Genomic DNA, 23,962 nt, shown 5'->3' on the forward strand with positions numbered 1-23,962 from the left:
AGGGAATATCCATTTCTCTTCATAGAAACATTAATATGTTTGATTCTCGAGTACTTTTGGGGGCCCTACAGGGAGTGGTACACAAAGTGACACAGATGTGTTGACTCAGTTTTCTCAAATGCAAGAATTCCTAAAACCTGAAACACAGCACCTAAATGCCTTAAGATGTATAAATATATACTGAACGTTGGCAATTAAAATTAAACTTAGGTTATATCATAAACCAACCATATGTTGTGTATGAGCAACTAAAATCTCAAGTTAAATTGTGCAAAACAAAATTTTTGTGAATTCTTATGTTTGATACTTTTACATTTAAAATAAATATGGTATTTATGTTTGTATAATATATGCTCCTACTCTACTAAAATTATCCCAGCATCTCAGATGTAGTCAGGCTAGGCTGAGAAAAAGAAAGCACAGAGAAGATCAGAGCAGGAAGCGTAAAGGGTAAAATTTATTTCATTACAGAAATGTGTGGCCACAGAACTTAGTTTTAGATAGTAAAATATTTGTGATTTTACTAAGTTACTTTAAATGATCTGCTAATTGTATGAGTCAATCATTCATATAAATGTGACCTGTAGCTCATCTTGCTGTTGAACGTTAGAGATAAGGCAGATGCATTCTAACCAACTCACACGTATACACAAAATCAACATGGACATGGAGAAGAGAATTAGTGTTTGTAGCAGTGTTTTACTTACTAATAAAATTCAACGAGTGTATATGGCTGTGTGATTAGTTGATGGGAGATGGGACAAACCCACTCATGGAGGAATACATTTCCTCAATAATGGCACCTTACATTTATAAACTGTAATGGTTTTCTGAAAATGTTTCTTTGATTTACATATGTAAATTAGACAGCTAATAAATTAGATGACCAAGATTTTAATTATAATTAAAATAAGAAACTTGACTACTATAGAATTTACACTTGGATTTTTTTCCTGGAAAAATCAGATACTACTTTTTATATGCACATGAGTTTTATGCAATTAGCATTGTATTCTTGGTGAAACAAAATGATCTCCTAAAACAATGTTAGATATGAAAGATTAGAATCTACCATATTTTCAATGCATTCTTATTTAATTTACTTCTTTATTCTTTTCAAAATGACTTAACCTTTTTTATTTTCATCCTACATATCATTAGAATTATTCTCACTAGCAATTACTCCATCATTTATATGCCATTAATGAACTTCTACCGCCATGTATCATGTTTCACAGCCCCAGGAGGAGGGAGGACCAACAGTGGCATAAGAGTTGCTTCTTACAGTCTGTCACACATCCTGCTAAATTCAAGCTCTCCATGAATAAAAAGCCTTTCCATAGCCAGATTTCAGCTTTAAGAAAAAGGCTAACTATCGAACTTGGAGAAAAGACAAATCTGCATTTGATAACTGATTTAGCAAATATAATGTGTGTGTAGAGGATACGAAATTACAGTTCCACTACTGGGATAGTTAATATTTGTGTTACTTTCTTCACCCTTGTGGAAAGTCTACTAGTTGAAGTTAAACCATTCCTTTTTCACACAAGACACAAGCTAACCTTATCACTCTCAGAGGAAATACTAAGAAGGATTGTACTTTGTCAGAGGGTAAATCAAGACATCTTTATTAGGCCATGTATTTACTTAGCGTCTCCTCTATTACTGAACATTGTTTAGTGATTTGCTCTCAAGGATTTTTGTGTTTGGTTCAAAAAAATCCTTGCTGCAATGATCAGACTTGATAAAGCCAGTTGTGGCCTCTTGTGCATGTTCACATTCTGTGCAGTCGGTAACTATCTGATTCTATGGAAGCTAACCGAAGCTTGGACTGAATGTGGATGAGACCTGCCGCTGGGGAGTGATGGAAGTATCAAAGGACATGCTGGGTGAGGGGAGGTGGATCTCATATAGGGAGCAGAGTTTTAAAAACTTACATCAAAACATTTCTCTTCCTGGCCCCACCCAACATTGCCACCTGGAAACATTTGATAAAAATTACAATAGAAAATGGCAGGAGAACAAAGCAGGTGGTGAGTGTGGCAGCAGGAGCAGTCAGAAGCAGCTGCTGAGCCACTCTGGACAGAAGAACCATAGATGATGCTCCACAGTTTGAAGGAAGTGTGGTTCCCAGACGTACAGATGTTGCTCCATACAGTCTTTCATATATCCAGCTAGATGCAAGCAAAGAATGGAAAGCTTTTCCATAGAGAGAGTTCAGTTTATAGAAAAAGGCTAACGGCAGAAGTTGAAGAATAGACAAATGTGCATTTAATAACTTATGTAACAATTACAATGTGCTGAGTAGAGGATACAAAATTACAATTCCATTACAATTAAATAAATATTTCTGTTAACTTTCATCCTTGGGGAAAGTTTCCTAGTTGAAGATAAAACATTCCTACTGTTTCTTATCTTAAAACAAAACTATTTAGGTTTCTGTACAAACCTAAGTTTTCACTTCTATATTAAGACACCACCATGTAACTTTTATTGCAATAAACATGTCATGCTGAGTAGTAAATTTATAAGTAGAGAAATGCCCCAGTGTGTTACCGAGTGAAAGGTTGTGTCTGGACAGTCAGCGCTTTCTGGAACTCTGGACTGACAAGCAGGAAGTGTTGAAGTGACTGAAAAGTTAAAGATCACAAGTACAGCACGGAGAAAACAGAGACTGGCAGTATCTATGTCCATGCCAAAGGAAGTATCTTAGGAAATTTTGGCTATAACAAGAGAATGAAACTCCATATGCACATTTCTTCTGGATCACTTTTGGAGCACTAAAGCAGATAACAAACTTAGCGCTAATGCACATGTGCTAAGGGGAGCCTGATTTTAAGACTGATTTCATTTCTTTCCTCTTATGTTAAAGAGCCTTCAAGGGAAATTGCCTACTAGATCCAAGCTTTGCCAGCTTATTTTTCCTCATGATCAGCTCCTATCTATCAGCTGACAGTTCTACCCATGTGCCCCAGTGCTCTTCTTCACCGCTTCACGCCTGAAATACTGTTGTCTGCAGGCAACATCGGAAGTCCCACTTAACGCTCCACTTTCCTTCCAGCTCCTTCAAATAATTGGCCACACATGAAATTTGGCACTAAACTTTACTAATATACACCCAGGACACGGATTACTAGTTCCTACCTCATCTTCATTAGCCTGGAGGAAAGGTTATTTGCAGAGTGCCACTGTCGTGCAGCTGGGCTGTGTCTTCCTGCTGTCACTCACCCTGATACTCTTGGTTGGAATTCATCATAATCCTCAGGATTATATGCTCATTGAGGGCAGGAACAACCATAGTAAAAACATACTGAAATTACTCCCAGATTTCTAGATGAGTCTTACCTTTTTCTGCACCCATAGCTCAGGGATTTAGTTTGTTTTAATATGAGGGCTGTATAACAGGTTAAGACATCATATTAGTTTGGACACTACCGATATGGGAAATAGAACAAAAACAGCTGTGGTTGGTGGCACTTTAAAAATGAATATTAAACTACCACAATCTTGAACAAATATCTTTATTGTAAAAATCAAATAAGTGTGGTAAAAATGATGGTAGCTATTTCACACAAGGACACAAGACAAAAGCTTAGAATTACTTGCTTAAAGTTAATTCAGAATGGAACAAAATTGTTCAAGTCCTTAGCATTAGAAAAGGTTGTATAACCTGATTTTCAGTGGACATTACCTATTTTACAGTAAGATCTTAGTATGGGAACAAAGAGATGATTCCCAGCCTCCTGTGGTATATCATCTCAGCCTCCCAAAATGCGGAGATTAGAGGCATGAGCCACCATGCCCAGGACAATTCCAAACTTTTTACAAAAGTTCTGTGACTTCCTCCACCTTGCCTTACCCACAAAGCAAGCATTAGTAAGAATTCTGGTATATAATACAAATAAAGCAACTGCCATGACCAAAGTACTACATTGATATGTGTATGCATCAATGGTCTGTTCAATTTTTTTACTGCTCTAACAGAGAACTTTGATGCATCTAAAAGGATGAGTACAAATGTTAATGTAATCCTGGCTTGTCTTTGACAACTCTCCTAAAAACTGCCTTACAACTTTTTGCAAGTATAAGTATTAACGGTATACTCTCTGAAGGAAAGGAAATAATCAGCCGGACCACTATACCTAGCCACTGGCAGAAGCATATATGCAACACTTAGCACTACACACGTGTTTCCTTGGCTTCTTGAGTACTGCTGTATACACTGCCTGTACATTTTTACAATATCTCTAAATGTATAAAAGAATTAATGTGAATGTATGTGCTATCGCATTTCATTTCCAACTGCAGAATATGTTAGTTTTAAACCTATCTACCACATCTTCACTCTGACATTTATTTTTGGATTGTTACATTAAAATCAACTACGTGGGACAGTCACCGTGGATCATGCCGGTAATCTGAGGGCTTTGGAAAGCACAGGCGAGGAAATCACCTGAGGTCAGGAGTTCGAGACCAGTCTGGCTAACATAGTGAAACCCCGTCTCTACTAAAAATACAAAAACACATCACACATGGTGTCGGGGCCTGTAGTCCCAGCTACTCCAGGGACTGAGGCAGGAGAGTCACTTGAACCCCAGAGGAAAATGTTGCAGTGAGCCAGGATCATGCCATTGCACTCCATTCTGGACAACAGAGCGAGACTTCATAACAACAACAATAAAATCACAAATAAAAAACCAAACCAAATAAACAAGTGGCAACATTCTTCTTGAGTGACTATTTGATCACAGAAAACTTAATTCCTGCCAGGTCATGATCTCTATTAGTAGCACAGCAACTTATTTGAAAGTAGATGGAAACATTTCAGATTACATTTTTATTTACTTTTCTCTTATATAGGCTGCTTCCTTGCTCTCTTTAGGGTTCCCTAATAAAATCAACTTAGAGGGACACTTAGAGGGAAAACAGAAGTGTATGAACACTTAGAGGGAAAACATAAAACAATTTGCCTTCACAATATTCTACAAATAACTATTGTAAGTCGTTTTCTTAAATACCTATTCAACTGGCTGTGAAGACTTACTTGCTAAGGGAGTTGACAGAGATAGTTCTGATGAGAAAAGGTGGTCTGAAAGGTAAGCTGTGCAGCCTAAGGGAGTTACTTCAAAAGGCCACTTTCCTGACAAAGATCGAATCTTTTTTTGTATCGTCAGATTTTTAAAATTATAGAACATGCCTTACTTTTATATGTAAACAATAAACATCAGTAAAGAAATGATTTATTCCATCTTCTTGCCTTATGCCATGAAGCATAATAAGTCTCATATGTGACATAATTAAGGCAACATTTTTCTTAGAAATAAAAAAAAAGCAACAAGTTCATTGATACAATATTCCTCAAATTAGTCACCGGCCATGTATTTGGGATGGAAGATTTGAATGCATTAACTGGGTTTAAAATTAGCTTACTTTTACCAGAAAGAGAACATAAGCATTCTAAGTGAAAAAATAACTACGAGATAAAGTAGCATCACCCTTGATATTTTTCAGATAAACTTTTTGGTGGGTGTGAGACTTAGTTTTAAAATTAGCTGTTCAACAAAATATTTTCTCCCCTAACAAAACAAAAGTAGTCCCATGAATGGAAACTTTTACATTCATATAAATTGTGAAGCATACAATCTCAGAGCCTGACATCTGTATTCCATCTTCTTCTAGTTCATGAACCTGAACTTTAGTTAATTATCTTTACTACAAAGGTAAAGTTATGTCCTGCAGTAATGAATGCTGACACAAACCACTTGCTGGAGTTGCCCCTACTTTTCAAGAACATGTTGTTCAAAAGCCACATGTTCTCTTCTGTGAGGTCCAGAGCAGCATGAGCTATGAACTGGTGCAGATGACGATAGTCATAAGTGACTGTGTGAGCAACAACAGATTAACTTACCCACATGGAATGAAGAATGCCAACATTTCATTCTGTAAATTCTATAGACGGTTTTCTTGTGCAGAAAAAGAAAAGTTTGACTTTGCTTTGTTTGCTATTGTCAAGAGACATACAAGAGATCTGTTTTCTCATTATATGTAATTCTTTCTTTTAAAATACAGATTTAAAAATGACACCTCAGTTATGGGTTGAAGCGTATTCTCTCCAAAATTCCTTGGTTGATGTCCCAAGTGAACAGTACCACAGAGTGTGTCTTCATTTGGAAGGAGAGGTTACATGTAGACATGGTTATTTCACATGAGGTCATTTTATAATAGGGTGGGCCCCTAATAAAACCACTCATGTATTTAGAAAAAAGGATCTTTTGGAGATACACACAGGGAGAGAAATGACACAGGAACACTGGAGTTACACTGCTGCAAGCCAGGGAACTTCCAGAAGCTGGGAGATTAACCAAAAAGATTCTTACCTTAAGACCTGCATAAGAAGCATGGCACCACTGACACCTTGATTTTAGACAGTGGCTCTCAGAAATGAGGCAATAAATTTCTGCTGTCCAAAGCCACTAAATTTTTGGTACTTTATTACAACAGCCACAGGAAACAGAGACAGCCTCCTTGTTGAGGAAGCTGTTCCCAATCCTGGGCTGGAGGAGGGTGACCCATTGTCCCAAAATGTCTCCGACATCTAAAGCATGCTTTACTTCACTCATGTTGTCACGACAAACCTAAGTGAATCTTTAGATAAATGGATGCTTTTGTGTCTCAATCAAGCAGTAGTTTCTTTTACAATGATGATCAATCCTGAAAGATTAGGAGCAAATTGTGAAAATGCCTTAACAAGGTGAATGGTAGCAGGAGAAAGAATTAAAATCAATGTATGCAACAAATTATTTTTATGTGTTCTCCTTTGTCCACCACCAGGCCAGTGGAGTGCACAGAAACTATATACAAGTAGCTGCATCCCAGAAAGCAATACTGCTACAAGCACTCAAAACAATTTTTAATTAGTATTTTTCCCATAATATGAGAAAATAATGTCACAACAACACCTGGCACATAATCCTGTCTATCATATTTTGGTGAGAAGTCCTGAATAGTTGAAAAGTATCACACATTTAAACATTATACACTGCAAGCAACTTACAATATGAATTCCTCAAAAGTCAGTAAAGCTGACTTGGGTGCTTGAGAGAAACAGTGCAAATGTGCCAGGAATGTATTAGGAGCATAAATTGGAAAGGACGGGGCTCTTCCCATGACAAAAATCTATAGGCCTATTTACTCTGAATGACAACATGTTCTCGAGCCAAGCCTGGTTTCTGGAAACATTCTTGACAAGAAAGTCAGGTGTCATCATCTCTGGTGTTGCTTTTGAGCTTCCTGTGCATGGCTAAGCGGTCACTGGGGAGGAAAGCATGCATGTATGACCAGCCAGGAAGTGCCACTAGGGGTCACTGGGGTCTTTTTAAATCCTGTAGGTCCTCATCAAAAACGTGATTCACGGAAACTGTCTGAATTTTAGTGGATGAAACCCAGTAGGTCTTGATGAAAAATGTGATTCATGAAAACTGCCTGAAAACTCATAGATGACATTTCAAGGCTGCAACTTGCTACAGGTGAACTAGGCTTTTAAGTGCTCAAGCAGCAGCAATTCATGGTAGATGACATAGTGAATTGAATATCATAGGCAAGTCAGAAGTCATGCTAGTCTGTGCTGAATTAAAGTATAAAAAAACAACTCCCAGGATATTCCTTGGCTGGCTTCTATCAGTCTCTGGGACTCCAGAGGAAGCCTCATTCAATTGTGCTGGATTTCATTTACCTCTTCTGTCCCGATCCTCCACTTCTAAAATCACACTACACTATATTGTTACAATATAATAAAAATTCTTATGAAATTTAAGCTTCTACATGCACTTTGGATTCTGCCTTCCCAGCTGGCAACACCTCCCTTTCAAAAACTGGATTACCATGGTGGCCAACAATTACAAAGTAGAAGCTCCTAGACATGGTCTTAAATATGTGGATCCTGATGAAGTCAAAAATAGTACATATTTTTTGCAGTCAATATTGAAATTCAAAGATGACTAAGGGAAGGGTAAAATTCTTCTTTTGTTTTGCTTTCTAACTTAAACTTGGAAGATGCCAGTAAGCTTGTCATCATTTCCCATGTACTAGTGAAGATGCATGACTTCCAGAATAAACAAATGATAAAACTGTGATATTTCTTGTAGAATACTATGTATTTCTGTTAGAAAACTAGAAGACCTCTAACATAAAATCACAGATAACATTCTCATGATCTGCAAGTATGGCACATTCAGCTCAAGGGACCCTGAATGTCTGGTGGAGTAATCTAGGCTTCACTTGGTCTGGAGCAGTTAGCGCCAGCACTGACACTTAGAAGATTTAACAGAGGTAGACAGTAAGTTAAGGACCATAGACAGTGGTGAGAAGACCAAGGAATTAATTAGCTTGCCTTAGAAATGTCCATAAGGTATCCATTGGGGGAAGCTAAAACCAAGTCTCCCTCATGTCACTTAGAAAAGAGAAGCAATGCAGCACTTTGTGCTCTATTTTTCTTCTTTCTACCTGAAGTATGTGTGCTATAACTATATGTCCTTGCAAATAAAAGAGACTATGATATGCCTCTTGACACAACAATTCATAAGAAAGGAAGTTTTGTATGCTGTAAGAGATGAAAGAAATATTCCATAAAGGAAGACATTTGGAGGTACTGAGAGATCTTACAACGAAGTTTAACAGATTGGGGCAGGTGTAATGGCTCATGCCTGTAATGCCAGCACTTTGGAGGGCTAAGGCAGGCAGCGTGCTTCAGCCTGGGAGTTTGAGAACAGCCAAGGCAAACAGCATGGAAGAAGAAATACTTATCTACAAAAAATACATCTCCACAGAAATACTAAAACTTTCTGGGCATGGTGATGTGTGCCTGTAGTTTCAGCTACTTCGGAGGCTGACAGGAGGGAATTACCTGACACAGCAGTAAGCTGAAATATCCTGACTCGAAAACAAAACAGAACAAAACAAAACAAAACAACAACAACAACAAAAACAACAAAAAACTTCAACAGATTTGCGGAAGAAATGAACCTATGAGAAACTGGGGAAAAACATGAACGATGACATGGCTTCTGGCACAGATAATTAAAATACAGATGAATGACTGACGGGTGAGAGCATAGATGGATATACGCAATGGTAACCCCACTGTGTGTGTTTTTAACACGAGGGATTTGAAATCAAACGAAGCTAGGTTCCATCTAGCTCTGCTACTTACTTGCAATGTGACCAGAGGGAAACTTTAATCTACTGTTGGTCATCTCCTTTATGTGGTAATTTTGTATCACTTCACGGTAAAGTTCCCAGCACAATGTCTGACTCACAGGACATGCTTAATTAATATTATCTAGAATAACATGGAAAGGCCAAATGCACACTGAGATGTGGGGGATTATAGCCTTGTCCACTTTCTCACTACCATCTAAGCTGCTCTCACCCTTCAGTGGCAGAGTTAAGTATCTGCAACCAGGGTATCCCACAGAGCCAATAATATGCACTATCTGGTCTTCCAAAGACAACCTTTACTCCTGCTTTAGAAAAGAGACGAAAAACAGATGAGATAGGAAAATTGGGTAACAAAGACAAGCAGGAATGATACAAAAGCCATGAAAACTGGCAATGATTCTCCAGAGAATGTGATGGGAGAAAGGATGGGCAGTAGAAAATTCAACAAAGTAAACAATGATATCATGAATTATTGCTGGGCTAAATTTTAGAGCCAAAAGAAGCAGTTGTTACTTTCTTTAGTACAAATATTGAAGCAGCAGCAGCACCAAAAAAAGGTGGGGGCGGGGGGGTGGGGGTGGTGGAAATGTGTGTGTGTGATTTGGTGTGTGTGGTCTGCATGTGGGTGTGTCAGTGTGTGTGTAAGGGAGATAACATGCATCCAATCCCCATATGAAAAGCCACAAATGTTAGAGCAGCATGGTGCTAACTCAGCATGAGCACGGACAGAAAGGAACGCAAAGAAAAATTGCATGAGGGTGCTGTTACCAACTACACAGGTGGGCAGAAGACAAGACAGAGCTTACTCTATATATATTCCATGCTTATTGTGAGTTGCTAATTTTGTTTTCCTTTTGTAAACAGCTGAAGATGCAAGAAGGCTGTAATTTTTCATTCAATTTTGGCAAAGAAAACCTGACAGGTGAAGTGGAAGAATTGGAAACCCTGGCAGAAAATGGCCCCATTGCCCCAGGAAGGGAAGGTAAGAGCTGCAATCACTTAGCAAACACTTGAGGGTATTGGGCAAAGGTGAGACACACATTACTATTCTGCGCTGTCCAATCTGTGGAACTTTCTCCACGGATGCAAATGGTGTACCTCTCTGCTGTCCAATATGAAAGCCAGTGAGTATTAGAAATGTGGCTACTGTAATTATACAATTGATTTTTAATTAAACAAGAATAGCCTCATGTGGGTGGTGGCTATGTAATAGACAGCACAGGTCTAGATCAAAGATTCCAAGCCAGTGGCATGATCTTGGCTCACTGCAAACTCCACCTCCCAGGTTCAGGAGATTTTCCTGTCTCAGCCTCCCGAGTAGCTGGGATTAAGGGCATGCACCATTACACCAGGGTAAATTTTGTAATTTTAGTAGAGATAGGGTTTTGCCATATTGCCCAAGCTGGTCTTGAACTCCTGGCCTCAAGTGATCAGCAGACCTCAGCACTGCTGAGATTAGAGTCATGAGATTGTAAAGTGCTGAGATTAGAGTCCCCAAAGTGCTGAGATTAGTCATGAGCCACCATGCCCAGCCTAATTTCAACTTTGTTATACAAAATTTCTGTGACATCCTCCACCTTCCCTTCACCAACAAAACAAGTATTATTTAGTATTCCAATATATAATGCAAATAAAGCAACTGGCATGACTGACATACCTGAATTGGCATGAATGGTCTGCTCGATTATTCCATTGCTTTAAATAGGGGCCTTTGAAGAATCTCCAAGGAACACTTGTCCCAGAGGCCCTGAGGAGGTAACTACATAGAATCAGACAATAGATTAAATTGGGAAATTGAGGACAAGAGGAGAATCTAGGATAGTTTCCAAATGTCTAGCTGAGGGGACAAAACAGAATATGACCTCATCTAAGATGCCCTCATCCAAATCTCTAAAACTTGTGAGTATGTGAGGGCTCATGGCAAAGAGAAATTAAGGTTGTTCAGCAGCTGACCTTAAGATAGGAAGATTGCCCAGGATCATCCAGCTTGATCAGTGCCGTTACAGTGGCTTAAATGTAGACGATGGAAGCAAAAGAGGAAAGTCAGGGGGAAGTGACAGAAGAACGGTAAAAGCAATGTCATGTAGATGGCTTAGAAAATGGAGGAAGGGGATATAGCTAAGGAATGCAGGAGTCCCCTAGAACCTAGAAAGTACAAGGAAGCAAATTATCCTCTAGAGCCTCCAAGAGGAGCACAGTTCTGCGCACGCTTCGATCTTAGCCAAACAAGACCTGTATTGGACTCTTATGTTACAGAAGTGTAAGATGATACACTTGTCTTGTATTAAGCCACTAAATTTATAATAATTTATTACGATGCCTATTGTTCCACCTCTGCTAGAGTTTTTTTTTTATTAATTATTATTATACTTTAAGTTTTAGGGTACATGTGCACAACGTGGAGGTTTGTTACATATGTATACATGTGCCATGTTTGTGTGCTGCACCAATTAACTCATCATTTAGCATTAGGTATATCTCCTAATGCTATCCCTCCCCCCCTCCCCTCTCCCCACAACAGTCCCCGGAGTGTGATGTTCCCCTTCCTGTCTTCACGTGTTCTCATTGTTCAATTCCCACCTATGAGTGAGAACATGCGGTGTTTGGTTTTTTGTCCTTGCGATAGTTTGCTGAGAATGATGGTTTCCAGTTTCATCCATGTCCCTACAAAGAACATGAACTCATCATTTTTTTATGGCTGCATAGTATTCCATGGTGTATATATGCCACATTTTCTTAATCCAATCTATCGTTGGACATTTAGGTTGGTTCCAAGTCTTTGCTATTGTGAATAGTGCCACGATAAACAAACGTGTACATGTGTCTTTATAGCAGCATGATTTATAATCTTTTGGGTGTATACCCAGTAATGGGATGGCTGGGTCAAATGGTATTTCTAGTTCAAGATCCCTGAGAAATCGCCACACTGACTTCCACAATGGTTGAACTAGTCTACAGTCCCGCCAACAGTGTAAAAGTGTTCCTATTTCTCCACATCCTCTCCAGCACCTGTTGTTTCCTGACTTTTGAATGATTGCCATTCTAACTGGTGTGAGATGGTATCTCATTGTGGTTTTGATCTGCATTTCTCTCATGGCCAGTGATGATGAGCGTTTTTTCATGTGTTTTTTGGCTGCATAAATGTCTTCTTTTGAGAAGTGTCTGTTCATATCCTTCACCCACTTTTTGATGGGATTGTTTGTTTTTTTCCTTGTAAATTTGTTTGAGTTCATTGTAGATTCTAGATATTAGCCCTCTGTCAGATGAGTAGGTTGCAAAAATTTTCTCCCATTCTGTAGGTTGCCTGTTCACTCTGATGGTAGTTTCTTTTGCTGTGCAGAAGCTGTTTAGTTTAATTAGATCCCATTTGTCAATTTTGGCTTTTGTTGCCATTGATTTTTGTGTTTTAGACATGAAGTCCTTGCCCATGCCTATGTCCTGAATGGTTTTGCCTAGGTTTTCTTCTGGGGTTTTTATGGTTTTAGGTCTAACATTTAAGTCTTTAATCCATCTTGAATTAATTTTTGTGTAATGTGTAAGGAAGGGATCCACTTTCAGCTTTCTACATATGGCTAGCCACTTTTCCTAGCACCATTTATTAAATAAGGAATCCTTTCCCCATTGCTTGTTTTTGTCTGGTTTGTGAAAGATCAGATAGTTGTTGATATATGGCATTACTTCTGAGGGATCCATTCTGTTCCATTGGTCTATATCTCTGTTTTTGTACCAGTACCATGCTGTTCTGGTTACTGTAGGCTTGTAGTATAGTTTGAAGTCAGATAGCGTGATGCCTCCAGCTTTGTTCTTTTGGCTTAGGATTGACTTGGTGATGCGGGCTCTTTTTAGGTTCCATATGAACTTTAAAGTAGTTTTTTCCAATTCTGTGAAGAAAGTCATTGGTAGTTAGATGGGGATGGCATTGAATCTATAAATTACCTTGGGCAGTATGGCCATTTTCACGATATTGATTCTTCCTACTCATGAGCATGGAATGTTCTTCCATTTGTTTGTATCCTCTTTTATTTTATTGAGCAGTAGTTTGTAGTTCTCCTTGAAGAAGTCCTTCACATCCCTTGTAAGTTGGATTCCTAGGTATTTTATTCTCTTTGAAGCAATTGTGAATGGGAGTTCACTCACGATTTGGCTGTCTGTTACTGGTGTATAAGAATGCTTGTAATTTTTGCATATTGATTTTGTGTCCTGAGACTTTGGTGAAGTTGCTTATCAGCTTGAGGAGATTTTGGGTTGAGATGATGGGGTTTTCTAAATATAAAATCATGTCATCTGCAAACAGAGACAATTTGACTTCCTCTTTTCCTAACTGAATATCCTTTATTTCCTTCTCCTGCCAAATTGCCCTGGCCAGAACTAATTGCCCTGGCCAGAATATTGGTCTTTTCACAAAGTCCCATATTTTTTGGAGGTTTTGTTCATTTCTTGTTATTCTTTTTTCTCTAAACTTCTCTTCTCGCTCCATTTCATTCATTTTGTCTTCCATCACTGATACCCTTTCTTCCAGTTGATCATATCGGCTACTGAGGCTTCTGCATTCGTCACGTAGCTCTCGTGCCTTGGTTTTAGCTTCATCAGGTCCTTTAAGCACTTCTCTGCATTGGTTATTCTAGCTATACATTCGTCTAATTTTTTTTCAAAGCTTTTAACTTCTTTGCCATTGGTTCGAATTTCCTCCTGTAGCTCAGAGGAGTTTGAACATCTGAAGCCTTCTTCTCGCAACTCGTCAATGTTATTCTCTGTCCAGCTTTGTTCCATTGCTGGTGAATAGCTGTGTTCCTTTGGAGGAGGAGAGGCACTCTGATTTTTAGGGTTTCCAGTTTTTCTGCTCTGTTTTATTCCCATCTTTGTGGTTTTATCTACCATTAGTCTTTGATGATGGTGATGTACAGATGGGTTTTTAGTGTGGATGTCCTTTCTGTTTGTTAGTTTTCCTTCTAACAGACAGGACCCTCAGCTGCTGGTCTGTTGGAGTTTGCTAGAGGTCCACTCCAGACCCTGTTTGCCTGGGTTTCAGCAGCCTTGGTTGCAGAACAGTGGATATTGGTGAACTGCAAATGCTGCTGCCTGATCCTTCCTCTGGCAGTTTTGTCTCAGAGGAGTACGTGGCCGTGTGAGGCGTCAGTCCGCCCCTATGGGGTGGTGCCTCCGAGTTAGGCTACTTGGGAGTCAGGGACCCACTTGAGGAGGCAGTCTGCCTGTTTTCAGATCTCAAGCTGCATGCTGGGAGAACCACCACTCTCTTCAAAGCTTTTAGAGAGGGACATTTAAATCTGCAGTCTTTTTGTTTGCCTGTGCCCTGCCCCCAGAGGTGGAGCCTTCAGAGGCAGGCAGGCCTCCTTGAGCTGTGGTGGGCTCCACCCAGTTGGAGCTTCCCAGCTGCTTTGTTTACCTAATCAAACAACTAACTCCGCAATGGTGGGCGCCCCTCCCTCAGCCTTGCTGCAGCCTTGCAGTTTGATCTCGGACTGCTGTGCTAGCAATGAGTAAGACTCCATGGGCATAGGACCCTCTGAGCCAGGTGTGGGATATAATCTTCTGGTGTGCCATTTTTTAAGCACATTGGAAAAGGGCAGTATTAGAGTGGGAGTGACCCGATTTTCCAGGTGCCGGCTGTCACCCCTTTCTTTGACTAGGAAAGGGAATTCCCTGACCCCTTGTGCTTCCCAGGTGAGGTGATGCCTTGCGATGCTTCGGCTCGTGCGTGGTGCTGTGCACCCACTGTCATGCACCTACTGTCTGGCACTCCCCAGTGAGATGAAACTGGTACCTCAGTTGGAAATGCAGAAATCACCCGTCTTCTGCATCACTCATGCTGGGAGCTGTAGACCGGAGCTGTTCCTATTCAGCGATTTACCACCTCTGCTAGAGTTTTCTCATTTACTTTTTATTCCCCCAAATCCACGTTGACTGTATCCATTTCAGAACTACTATTATTTCTCTCCTCATGCCTAGAATATTCTCCCTGATTCTGCCTGCAACCCCTACCTATTTTAAAAAATCCAACTAAGTTCTCCCCCTCCTCGATTATTTCCCACAAAAACCTACACGTTCTCCACATCCTAAGAAGTCCTGTCACTCATATCGCCTCTTGAAGTCTTTCAGTTTTTCACAGCCAGTGATCAAAACTCATTGTACACTTCTTCAATGCTGTGTACAAAGCTGACACTGATCAAATTTTGTCCTCACAGGACTTAGATACTTTATCAGGCTTATTTTCCCAACCTACAACTCTGGACCTGGGTAGATTCCTCACTGCTCCCAAGAAGGTCCTGGATTTTTGTTTGTTTGTTTGTTTTTATTCCTTTGCTCACTTTTCCCCTCCCTGCAGTGCTCTTCTTTTAGCCCCCCCACCTAAATCCCATGCATCAAAGCCCTGATGAGTTTACACTTTTTCTCAGAGATGATCTGGATCACTTCCATCTTCAACCGCCTCTCCTTTAAACTCTTTACTCAGTTTATTACCTTATTACCTTAGCTCTTGTTCAATTCTCTGGCCATAACTTTTTCATTATTGCTTCTGAGAGGTTTGGCTCCTTTTCTTTTTAATTACATATAAGCATTATGAGGTCAGTCTCACCTTTCCTCACAACACACAACGGTGGCTATTAAAAAACATTTCACTCTGTGGATCTCAACCCTGAGCCATCTTGCTTCCAAGAGGACATCTGGCAATGTCTGGAGACATTTATGGTTGTCTCGCTTGGAGAAGAAGGGTGCTATTGACAACATAGAGACTGAGGATACAGCTAAATCTACAATGCACAGGACAGCCTCCCAAAACAAAGAATCTGCTGGCTCTCAAAGGCAAAAGTGGCTCCATTAAGAAACCCTGAGTCAGCTGAATGACCCTGTTAACTGCGAAAGCAAAGGCCCCAAGAGAGCAGACACTTGCAGGTGGAAGTGTGCTCAGTGCATGGATGAACCTGTTGGGGCGTGGCAGATCTGAGCTGGCTACCCTAGGGCGGAGTGGAGGTACAGCACCAGCCTGTGCTGTCATGTAGGGCCAGCAATGTCCCACAGGGTCTCAAAATGCCTGTTTCGACTCACTCCATCCCCCTACCTGCAGCCAGAGGTCAAGGAGGGAAAGGCATTCTCAGTCCCGCTGAGGAGACCTGCACTCCTGCTGCTTTAGCCCAGTTCGCGGGGGGCAGTTATTTGGATACCCTGGATATGCTCTGGCGAGATGTGGGTGGAGCTTCTGTCGGGTGCTAGGCAACCAAGTGCATGCCATGTATCTTCAGAACAGGAAGACTGTATTTTGTAGGTCTCCAGGAGGGGCAGGATGGGATATAAGGGCTGTAATCTCGCGGTCCTGCCTCATTACTTTTCATCCCTAGTCTTTGAGTCTCAGCCCTCCAGCCGCCTTTGAGTTGTGCCTAGGTCACGGTCCTCGGCCATGCCTCAGAACGGCGAAGAGAGGAGGCTCACATGTTTGATAGAAAACCTACTTGGGATTGTGAGAGTGAGAGTGTTCAGCACGCTTGTTCCTCACCTGGGACACTAGGCAGGGTTTTGAGGACGGAGATTCCCCCTCATCTTGGACCTGCATGCTGTCCTGTGCACTCAACTCTGGCCATGGCGGGGCGAAGGAGGCGGCCTGGGAGGAAGCTGATGATGGGAGGAAGCTGGCGCCTAGTGACTCAGGAATACACAACTGCCCCTCGTCGGGGACAGGTAGAAATGAAGTCTTGTTGATGTTCCATAATACCTCTTTCCCTGCTAGGCCACTCAGAGACCAGTGATCTTTTTTCCTTCCTTCACCTTTCCTCTATCCCCCAGATAACCTGTAATCATTTTGTCTTCTAGTCCAACTTGCTGCTCATGTCTGACGTGTTCTGTCAAGATGAGCTGCGAGAAAAGCTACACCAAACGTTGAAGGATCGGGGTGTACTGGGCGCACTCAAGTATCGGATTTAGGTTTATCTGTTCCATAACTTTTAAAAGTGTAACCTGTAACAAGTAGTTCACATTTAAATTCATCCAATGTTTGGGTTTCAAAACTCTACCCTGAAATATTACAGTCTCTTTGAATCCATTGAGAAAATGTTGCATTTGAATCGACTTTAAGGAGAATGTTCAGATAATTAATTGAACCCACAATAAGATAGGAGCAGAAAGCATTTATATAATGAACACGTTTTAGTAAGATTAGGCCTGTTTTGTAAATCTGGCTTACAGGTTGCTAAACTGACAAGTGGGTTTGTAATAAATTAGGATGAGGAACATTGACACCATATAGAAAACACTAATGTGCTGTTTTAATAGTCTGGAAATGTACAGCTTCATCTTTAAACTATATCGATATGCCTGACTATTTAATTTGAGCAGCAAATATCTGTAGGTATGCTTTATGTTTGGATTAACAGCTAGGAATAACATTAACTCAACGTGTTTTCATTGCAATATGTATTTCAAAAGCATATTTTACATTCAAAATATGTAGATATATCTTGTATATATGTCCTTTTTAAATTTAAATTATATGGTGTGAGCATTTCTCTGTTTCCTTAAAAGTTTTTTGAAATCCTCATCTTTAGTGGTAACAGATTTATCTTTGGAAATTTTTGTAACACACGAGCAGTCCCTTGCTGAATATTTTGGTTATATTTTCCAACAGTCCACAGAGGTGCAAAGAAATGGCAGAATTTTTTCTAATACTTCATATCCCAAGCGTAAGCTACTGAAATGGGCTTCTAGGGAGTGAAGTGAAGAGTCTGCAAATGGGTCTGGCTAATCACCAGTTTCACTTGGAAGCTGAGAAAATAAACATTTTTCTAGAACACACTGGCCTTCTTGTCTCAGGGCATAAGACTTCTGCAGGGGAAGGTTCCTAACTTCTGGCCATGGATCTAGCAGCATTATGGGAAAAAAAGGAAGTTTTCCAATGAATATAACACATCTGTGTATATCTCTACTGAGAAAATCCTACTGAAGTTTTTTTTTTTAACTTGTCTGACTTCCCTCCTTCCTTCCTTCTTTCCTTCCTTTCTTCCTTCCTTCCTTCTTTCTTTCCTTCCTTCTTTTCTTTCTTTCTTCCTTTCTTCCTTTCTCCTTTCCTCCCTTTCTCCCTCCCTCCCTTTATTTCTTCCTCCATTCTGTTCTTATTTTTTTTCCTTCCTTTCTTCCTTCCTCCATTGCAAGACACAAATTCAAAACCAGCTTATCTATGAGTAGATGCACCCTGAATTGAATGGAGCATTGCAACCTCCGTTCATTTCAGTGCAACGGAACTCCCTCTTACTAGCAGCCTCTAACTCTTCAGTGGCCAATCACTAACATAGATGTTGCTGTGAGTCTTCACTTTCTGTTTTCTTTCCAGAAATTGGTTTAGCAAAAGAAAATGTAATGAATTTCCTTTTCTGTTTTGAACTTTTTATTAACAGTTTTTTCTTGGCAGACTCTAACATGCTGCATTATTGGCTAACTGCTTTGAAACTAGTTCTGTTTCTCATTCCTCTTTGAATTTACATCGTACCTGCACATAATACATTTGTTATATAACAAGTTGGTACTAAATTTGGAATTAATTTCTTGGTATCCCATTTAGTCTTTTGTAAAATTGTGATCTACAATCTCTACAGCTTTAAGACCTAAAACTGATTTATCTATTTTCCGTGTTGTGTAATAAGACTTTGACAATCTGCTGAATGTTTGCTCTGAGCTTGGCACTGCGATAAACACATGACAGATGTTTAGCATGTTACAGATGGGGAACCAGACTGTGGAGAGGTGAATCAAGTAACTTAAGTGATGTAATTCTTAAAAATCTGTAAAGTTGCCTAATAATAAAGACACTCTCATTTTATTTTTTAGTACATTTCTAATTATTTGAACTATATTTCTCCACCATTATTGTTGAACAGTCATCCCAGTTTATTACTTTAAAGGTAGATGCAGCAAGGTTTCCCTGTGAATATGTGTGTGTGTTGTTGGGGGGGGGTGGTGTTTGTAGACTTTGTTTTTTAGAGCAGGTTTTAGTTCACAGCCAGGTAGATGGAGAAGTACAAAGAATTCCTATACACCCACTGCTCCTACACATGCACAGTCTCTCCCACTGTCAACATCTTGTATCAAGTTGGTACATTTTCTGCAATTGATAAACCTACCTTGACATGTCATTATTCCCAAAGTCTATCATTTACATTAAATTTCACTCTTGGTGGTGTGTGTATGTCTTTATTTTCTTTATGTTGTCTATAGTTATCTAAAGATTTCATATTCCAAATTTTAAGGACACAAGAAGCTTGGTATTGTAATTATTTTCTTTGAGATGGAGTATCACTCTGTTGCTCAGGCTGGAGTGTAGTGGCATGATCTCGGGGTGCAAACTTTGCCTCCTGGGTATGAGCAATTCTCCCACCTCAGCCGCTCAAGTAGCTGTAATTACAGGTGCTCACCCAGGTACCCAGCTAATTTTTGTATTTCTAGTAGAGGTGGGGTTTCACCATGTTGGCCAGGTTTGTCTTGAACTCCTGATCTCAAGTGATCCATTTGCATCAGCCTCCAAAAGTTCAGGGATTACAAATGTGAGCCACAATGCCTGGGCTTAGTACAGTATTTGAATGAAAATTTTAAGCATGTTGAGTTTCCTCATAAGCAACCAAACTTTACTTATCGGTTTTATAAGCGTATTTATTTACCTATTTATTTTTTAGTAGTAGTGTCTCACTCTGTCACCAAGTCTGAAGGGCAGCGGTATAATCTCAGCTTACTGCAATAACTGTCTGCTGGGTTCAAGCAATTATACTACTGCAGCCTTTCAAGCGGCTGGGAGTACAGGCACACACCACCACATTCTGCTATTTTTGTTTTTTTTATAGATACTGGGTTTCTTATGGTGGGCAGTGTTGTTTTGAATTCTGAGCTCCTGTCATCTGCCCGCTTAGCATGCCCAAGTGCTGTAATTACAACTGTGAGTCATTGTGCCTTGTCTGGAATTCATTTTTGATATATCTTTCTCTCATTTCGTAATCACTCCATATTCTACTTATTGTGTAATTACCAGTTGTATAACTCTTATAACAGGAATTCATCCCGCTCAAACAACTTAATGGTTTCTCCTAATAGAAGATGCCAATGCTAAATGTTTTCTTTGAAGGAAATCCATTTGAAAACATAACAGTGTTCTCAGAGTAGACGTAATTATTGATATATACTGTAGTAGAAACAGATATAAATAGCTGCCCAAAATGTCTGTTTGAGAGTATTTTAAGTGCATTTTAATCATGATTGTAAAGACAGTGAAAATTCAGTTTATTTAAATTTTAAACACTACTTTCAAAAAATGTAATTGAATGACATTTGATGTAAAATACTTAGAGGTTAATTACATGATCAAGAAAGATATTTTATTATTTTGACCTCACTATGTTTTTGTAATGTATCTAACAGTGTAAGAAAGAGCTTCAATTTTGCTTTGTAATCTTATTTTTTTGAAGGATGTTTCTTAATCTCATATTCATAAATATATTACAATGTGTCATTTAAACACTGCTATAAGCATGTGTCTAAGTAGGAACTTTTAATTTTCTTAAGGTATTTACTATGCAGGATGGATTGCACTCAGTAAAAATCACCGTACTTCCAGTTTCTAGAAATCACTGGTAAGATTACTTAGTTTCTGTAATCTACTTTGGTTTGTTAATTATAACTGAATAGCATTATAAAGGGAAAAAATGTTTTTAATAGGTCTCAGGATTTGATAAAGAAAACCAAAAATGTAGGAGTCTACGTATTTGTAAAGTATAGCAAGGTTTTTCTATGTAGTTTTCCTCATAAAAGAATGGAGCAAATTTTGAGGGAGAAGTGTAAGACATTTAATTTCATGTAAATTACATGTTTTTCCTTGCTCACCACATCTTAGTTTGTAAACAATAGTTTACCTGTTCTGCAGGTCATTATTCCCATATTTTCATTTTTGCAATAACTTTATATAGTCAAATAAGAAAACTTCAGACAGTATCAAGAGTCCTGCAGACACACTAAGAGATACTGTTTGTAAACATATCCGCTGTTGGCAAAATTTCTAAAAAAAAAAAAAACATTCAAAAACCTGCCTTTTAAGCCAGGTGTCTTTGTATACTAGGTATGCCTCTCAAATACAATTGATAGAGGATTAAATGTATTAATATGTCATTAATGAATAGAATATGTGTTTGGTAAAGTGTAATATAACTTTTGTTCTTAAATGTTTACGCAGACCTGATTAATTGCCTTAATTTTGGCCTTCATACAAAAGATTTATAAAGTTTGTAACTACTGTGGGTTTCACACCATTTGTTAGACTTGATAATGGGCTTTGTAGCATGAACATAAGCTGGCAACTTGCCTTTTTATGCTTAGTTATCCCTTAGGTCTTTTAAAATAATCTGTGAATTAGTAATGGTCCTTTTGTGTTGTTACCCCCTTGGGATTTTGTCTGTTACATGCATTTCTATAATCCCCACAGAGACATTTATTCATTCATCCATTCATTCAGAACTTAATCATTTGAGTACATACTTTTGCCAGCCATTGGGGCTGTGTATTAATTTACCAAGCTTCATTGAAATGATGTGAAGGAAGAAAGGAAGGCAGGAAAGAAGGAAGAAAGAAAGAAAATAAAAGAAACTGTGGTAGCAGTTCTCATAGTTCTCACACTGTGACACATCTTTTAATTTTTATGTAGTGAGATTGATAAATATTTCTCCTTATTGCTTCCAGGTTTCATATCATGCATGGGAAGGACTTTTTTCAGATTTACTCTTAAAAGCTGTAACCAGACAAAGAGGCTCATTCCTGTGATTCCAGCACCTTGGGAGGCCCAGGTAGGAGGATCACCTGAGGCCATGAGTTTGAGATCAGCTTGGGCAGGCAGCATAGGAAGACCCTGTCTATACAAATCATAATAATAATAATAATAATAATAATAATAATAATAATAAATTAGCTCAGTGTGGTGGATGGTGGTAAATGCCTGAGCATTTTCAACATATAGAAAAGTTGAAACAATTGTAGTCAACATTTACATACCTACCACCTAGATTTCACGATTACATTTGTATTATACATACTTCATCATTTTTGTCTGTCCATCTATTCATCTATCTTGCTTTTTTTTTTTTTTGTATTTCAAAGTAAATTGCAGACACCCATATTTTCCCCTAAGTATACTCTACTTTTGAGCTAGAAGTCTGGCCTCTTACACACCTGACCATGCTTCTGTGTCCTAATTTGACCTGTTACTTTTTAATAGCTGACAACCTTCAGCTTATTGGTGATCAATTGGCAGATGCTTATCCTAAGCATATAAAGTTTGAGTCTTTAGAAATAAAGCTAAATGAAGATAAGAGAGAACTAGAAAAGCAACTTCTGGCAGAAATGTGTCAAAAGGTAATCTTTATCTTGTTACAGTTAATAAGGCATGTTTTTGTTTGCCATCTAAAGATTTAATCTTAGATATACTAAAAAATACCTGGAATTTTTAATAAAAAATAGGGTACTTCACTGTTTTGCATATCAATTTTTTTCTGATGAGATTTGTTTATTCCTTTTGATTCAGTCCTACAAATACAGCAAATGGTATAAAATGATAGATTAAATAAATATAACACATTTGGACAGAACATTAATGTGGAGACTAGCTGTGGAGGGAGAATCTGTTACTGCACTTATAATGTTTGGAACTTTTATATTTGTAATCAATTCACAATTGACATTTTTTAAGGAAGTTATAATAGAGTATGAGAAGGAATTAGCTATGTTCTGAAATGATTTTGAGAAAGCTTGTCAAGCAGAATCTGAAAACTTTATTCTTTGGAAAAAGAGTATCCTTGAGAGACATCAAAAGCACCAAGAGGTGGTATTTACAAATATTTTACTGGGTGGCTATTTCCTACAGCTATTACTGGATTGACTCAAGGAATGAGATGTTACAATTGATGGAACAAGGTCCCAGAAGAGCAGTAGGGACTGTGGCCAAGATTGAAAATAAAAGAATGATGGGCCTTGAAAAGGATACATATTTGCATCCTTTGAGTCTTCTGGAAATGCAAGATTTGCAGAGGTGATCAGCCAAGTTGGAATTATGAGAAACACACCCTAAAAAACTTCATCTTCTCAGGCAAATTAAGGAGATAGATGAAAGGTTTCAGGAGCAGCTTGGAGGTGCAGAGTAGCTCATGTGGGTAATGTATGAAGAGCTCTTTAAAGCAGAGCAGACTGATTACCTGTACTGAAGGCCCAGCTTTGGTTGGGGTAACCCTGGAAGTGAGAGAGACAAAACCACACGTTTGTAGGCAAGTTTTCTGTTCTACCTCTGCGGAGGAATTTTAAGGGTCTCTCTTGCTGTCCCTTTCAGTGAGGGTGGAAAGATGGAGATGCTTGGAAAGTGGAGATTTGCAGAACATAATTCAATGTCCTTGAGAAAGGCAGCCTATCTCATGAAGATTCCCTGGATCTCCTGTGTAGTGATGGTAAGCATAGGAGAGGGCAGGCGGCTGGTAACCTAGGGGGAAAGGGAGGGTTGAGTGGTAGTCTCAGTGATAAAGAACTAGATCTGGAGAGACTGGCAAGTGGAAGAATAAAGATGGTCCAGGAGTGCAGAATTGCAGAATGAGGTTTCAGGTAGAGAGTGGAAGTCAAAGGTACTGTGCTGCCATTGGATGGAGCCATGGAAATGAGCAAAAGTAAAGATCCCTGGAGTGAAGGAGTCACCAGGGCCCGAAGGGTCATCCATGTGGCCATTTGATCT

Source organism: Gorilla gorilla, chromosome Y (assembly GCF_029281585.2).
Source record: "Gorilla gorilla gorilla isolate KB3781 chromosome Y, NHGRI_mGorGor1-v2.1_pri, whole genome shotgun sequence".
Classification (NCBI taxonomy): Eukaryota; Metazoa; Chordata; class Mammalia; order Primates; family Hominidae; genus Gorilla; species Gorilla gorilla.